The sequence below is a fragment of the Marmota monax genome, unplaced genomic scaffold, assembly GCF_021218885.2.
Source record: "Marmota monax isolate L192 unplaced genomic scaffold, Marmota_monax_Labrador192_F-V1.1 WCK01_AAM20220418_F8-fsc00101, whole genome shotgun sequence".
In the NCBI taxonomy this organism is placed as follows: Eukaryota; Metazoa; Chordata; class Mammalia; order Rodentia; family Sciuridae; genus Marmota; species Marmota monax.
This window is the reverse complement of record NW_026692786.1, coordinates 1,558,245-1,563,301: the sequence shown is the minus strand read 5'-3', so window position 1 is coordinate 1,563,301 and position 5,057 is coordinate 1,558,245. Positions and strand designations below refer to the sequence as shown.

The 5,057-nt window shown below is 40.0% G+C and overlaps 2 pseudogenes; one reads left to right on the top strand and one right to left on the bottom strand.

Annotated features, from left to right (window-relative positions):
- Positions 1–513: 513 nt before the first annotated feature.
- LOC124094923 (2-iminobutanoate/2-iminopropanoate deaminase-like) lies at positions 514–1,552 on the top strand (annotated as a pseudogene).
- An 805-nt stretch (positions 1,553–2,357) lies between these two features.
- Positions 2,358–2,758, bottom strand: LOC124095040 (cAMP-regulated phosphoprotein 19-like; annotated as a pseudogene).
- Between the last annotated feature and the right edge of the window lie 2,299 nt (positions 2,759–5,057).

The window sequence follows — 5,057 nt, the reverse complement described above, 5'->3', positions numbered from 1 at the left end:
GCTGCTGACCGCAGACCCAGCACCAGAGGCAGAAGCAGCAGCCTTACATGGACTGGCTAAGCAATTGTCACCGTGGCACAAGGGTGAATCCCTGTAATAAATACCTCGTTCTGTGTCATTCCTAGAGATTCTGCTTCACTGATCAGCCCAGGAGGATGTGGTTCCTGATCCTGAGATAAGTGGGTATGAAGAAGATAACAGCTTCCCTTGGAGCAGACTGAGGGGGATAGCAGGCCCTAACAAGAAGGATGCTGTAGTTTAAATGTGGGTCCCTTGTGTAGTACTTGATGAGACTTAATTGCCACTGCACAGTGGTTAGAGGTAGGACCTTGAAGAGGTGTTTAGGTCTTGAGGGCACTGCTCTTATGAATGTATCAGGGCCATTGTTAGGGGAATGGTTTTTAAATTTTTTTAAATTTATTTTTTATTGTGGGACTGGGTTTTCTCCTCTTGTACTTTCTCTGTTTGTTTTGCTCCTGCCATGCCATGCCTTGTATTAAGGCAGCAGGAAGGCCATTATCAGATGAAGGCACCTTGATAATAGGACACTCAGCCTCAGAACTGTGAGCCAGTTTTTTTTTCTCCCAGAGAGGCACAAGAAAGAGGGATTAGCCATGTTATTCCTCATCAAAAAGGTGATCAGCGCCATGACAGACCGAGGGGCCATTTTTCCCTATAGCCCAGCAGTGTTGGCCAACAGGACATTTATACCTCGGGCAGACAGACAGGCATGGGCCCTTCTAGTGGACAGCTTGTACCAGGAGGAGCAGCAGCAAAAGCTAAAGAAGCTCTTACAAACATGGGTGAAGTTTTGAAAGCTGCAGGCCGTGACTTCAGTAATGTGTTCAAATAAACTGTTTTGCTGGCTGACATAAATGACTTCCAACATATTTCAAGAGCCATTTTCCTGCTAGAACTGCTTACCAGGTTAGCTGCTTAACCCAAAGGAGCATGCGCTGACATTGAAGTGGTGGCTGTCCAAGGACGTCTCACTTTAAGTGAGCACAGTGTTCTCGTTCTCATCGTGTCTTTGTTTGTTTGTTTCATTATAAAATTTTTATTTAAACAATTGTTACATGCCAATAATAATACAGGGTTAAGTGGTAAGTTAACAACTGAGAAAACGAAAGAAGAAAAACACCATTATTGTGTTATAAAATACAGCATTCAGCACAGCAAATTAAAAAGAGTCAGGATACAGATGCCTATGCTATCATATAAACTAAATAGCCCAATACTGTAAGTCCAAAGAAGCAAAGAAAGGCAGAAATGAAAAGAAGTTGGGTGGTGGGGCAGGGAGGAGAAGAAAACAGAAGGCAGAGTATGGAGAGCCTTTTACTCTAGTGTACCCAAAGTTAAGCGTGGAACTAAAGAGTCTGTATACTTAAAAAAAGTGTGTATAAATTATATGAACTGCAGTTTTCATAAAAGTCAAAATAAGATCTGCATAGGACAAAAGATATGCCTAAGCAACATATCATATTTGCACAAGGCCACTGAACGTCATGAATATTAGTAACAATTGTAAAAGCTTAATTCTACGGCAGACTGAGTGAAGATGAAGACTTCAGTTTGGTATTCTATAAGCCCAAGATTGTAAACTACTCTACTCTTATTATATAAAAGCTGTAAGGATATATAGTTTTTTTGTGTGTAGGAGGAACTCTTGTGCTTCTCGATGGCACATTATCTACTTTCTAATATGTGAAATTAATACAGACATTTATGAAAGGTTGTGCAAAAGTACTGTATTTACAAAAATGGCACAAAAGTGAATTCAACAGTCGATGCACATGCATTCACATCCTCAACAATGAAAGGTATTTAACACTACAAAAATAAATAAGAATACTAGCTTCAATGGCAGCTGTTAAGCACTGAAGTCACGTAAGTTACACCAGAATGGGCAAATATTGCCCAAATAAAATTCTATTGTTAAAGCTGAAACAGGTTTAAGGCCATTCAAGTTCAAGCACAGTTATACAAATCTTTCAAGGCCCCTAGTATTTTCATTTGAATTTGTGATCTTTCTTCAAACCTGTGGTCTTAAACTTCTGTTTGACAAAATCCAGAAGGAAAATACAGAAGAAATCAATACAGAGGTTACATTAAATAAGAGTAACATACACAGCTATAATTAAGATAAGCGAGGAAGGCAAAACATTAAAATTGTAAAATTTGCTTATTACTTGTGGGAACCTTTATTAGGAGTTAGGTGATATATACAAATATTTTCAAGTAGATTACTTATGTTGCTCTAACATGTCCTTTTCATCAGTGCACTGTTAAAACCAATCAAAACCTCTACACATGTATATTCCAGCACATACTATGGCTACCTGCAAAGCCTCCAGTCTCATTTAAATGACGTAGTGAATGAAAAGAATAAAAGGTGAATAAGTAACATATGAGGAGAAATAATGGGAATTAGAAAATTCATGCAGATCAGCTCTTTTAATCAGCCAGCCAGCTTGCTAGCAACAAGGGATGGTTTCCGTTGAGGAAGGTCCTAGGGAGTGGGAATATGGTCACCAGTGACCTCTGTCTTATCCGGGGCTGCAGTGGGAAGTTGCTTGTTCTTCATCTTTGCTTTTGCATGTTGCAATCCCCAGAATCAAAATATTTTTGCCCTTTCTGCAATCGTTTCCTTAAAAAATCTGAGCCTACAGGCTTTTGTCCCAGGTGAAGATACCTTGCTTTTAATTTTGCTTCTTCAGCTTTCTCTGGACGAGTCACTTTATCTTCCATTTCCTTCTGCTCCTCCCTCTGCCTAGCTGTGCTCCTCTGGCCCAGTGCAACCGAACACTTCCTCATCGTTCTTTAAATGAGAACACATGATGAGTGTAACGCCACATCATGTACAACCACAAGGATAGGAAGTTATACCCCATGTATGTACGATACGTCAAAACGCATTCCACTGTCCTGGGTAACTACAAAGAACAACAACAACAAAAAAATGAATTCACATCTTGATTTTTGCAATTGATATCGGAAAAGTGTATGTGTAACTAAAATATCTGAAATTATCATGAAAATACCACGTCATAGAGGGATTTGACATAAATTGATTATAATTGAACTGAATAATGAATGCAGTTACTGATGCTATAACTCATTGCTGAATATGGGAGAAGAGATGCTCCCTACACAGTCACTCAGATGAATAAAAGGATAGGGCAAATAACACAAAGGAAAAATGAGTCATTATTCCTGAAAAATATTAAGGAGCAAACCTAATTCAATGAAATCCTATTAATTTAATGATGTGAAATATTTAGTTCTCATGTTAGATATGGGATTCTGCTTTTACTTCAGTTAAAGTAAATATTCAATCTTGAATGGTAGAAGTAAAGGAGAAGTAAAGTGGACCCAAATTTTATACAGATACTATTTTCTAATGGAAATAAAAGACATGCAGATTTTTTAAAAAGAGAACTGTGAGCCAATGAAAATTTTAATCTATATTTTAATTTTAATTGATATATAACAATTGTACACATTTATGATGTATGATGTGACATTTCCATGTATGTGTACAATGTGTAATTATCAGATCAGGGAAATGGGCATCTATGTCACCTTAAAGATTCATTACTACTTTGTGTTGGGAACATTCAAAAATCCTCTTGACTGGCTGTGGTGAAATATTCAGCCAATAATTTTCTCTTTTGATTGGTGCATAATAATTATATAGAATCGTGTTTCATTGTGGCATATTTGCCACATACACATAATATGCTTTGATCAGTTTCATTCCCCAGGATCCTCCCTTGCTGTTCTTCCTCCCTCCCCCTGACTTTCTTCCTCTACCCTACTGGCCTGTCTTCCATTTTCATGAGCTCCTTACTCCTTTTTTCTCTCTCTAGCTTCCACATGTGAGAGAAAGCATATGGCCTCAGATTCTCTGAATCTGACTTATTTTGCTTAACATGATGTTCTCCAGTTCCATTCATTTTCCTGCAAATGACATAATTTCATTCTTCTTTAAGGCTGAATAAAACTCTATTGTGTATCTAGATCACATTTTCATTATCCATTCATTTCTTGTTAGACAGCTAGGCTGGTTTCATAGCTTGGCTATTGTGAATCGTGCTGCTATAAACCTGGATGTGTGTATTGCTATGGTATATGCCGACTCTAATTCTTTTGGGTAAATACAGAGGACAACCAATAAATTTCTGTTCCTTTTTATGAATTACCCTGTCTCAGGTGTTATGTTGTAGCAGCACAAAACACACTAAGGCGAAGGTCAAGTTCAACTATAACAAGAAGGGGAAGGAAATATCCCCAGAACAAGCTAGAGGACACTTTGCTGATGGCAGCCTCATTTCTGGAAGATGTAATAGAAGTATTTTGAGAGTTTTGAGAAGGTTAAGGTCAGAAGAGAGGATGTGAACTAATAGGAGGTGTAGGTCAGAAATCCAGCCACCGTGAGTGAGCCTGGGAACTGTCTAAGGTGACCGAAGACAACCATGGATATGGGGGTGAGTATTCCTGGCAGAGGAGCCTTGGCACTTCTTGGGATGCAGCTCCCCAGAGCTGAGCAACGGGGTAAGTTGTGTATGTCCCCACTCTCTCCAGCTGTCTTCAGCCCTTCTTTTGGTAAGGTGGGCTGCTTAGTGTGTGGGTGGAGAGTGGTAGGACTGAGTGCAGAAGGGAGACATTTTTCCTGCACCCCCATCATGGCTGATCTCAGAACTGACATTCTAGGAGGAGAATAGCAATTCTGGGGGGTTTCTCCTTGTGACCAGCAGCACAGAAAAAGGCCCAGAGAAGATCCAGGACCAGAGAGCATCCCGTGCTACAGCAAAGAGACCATCAAGAAGGACCTGTAATAAAGAGCTAGTGTGAGGTCATCCCTTGTGTCAAATATTTGAACAGGAGGCAGCTCTGGAGCTGTGGAGGGACTGAGAGAGGATTTAGCGCAATACCCGGTTGCTGTTAGAAAGGTGAGTGCTGGAGGATAGAGAGGGAGGAGGGGTTGGGGAGATGGCTCCTGCTGGGGGCTGGTCTCCAAGTGAGGGTGATCAGCAACAGGTAAGTGGCAGAGGAGT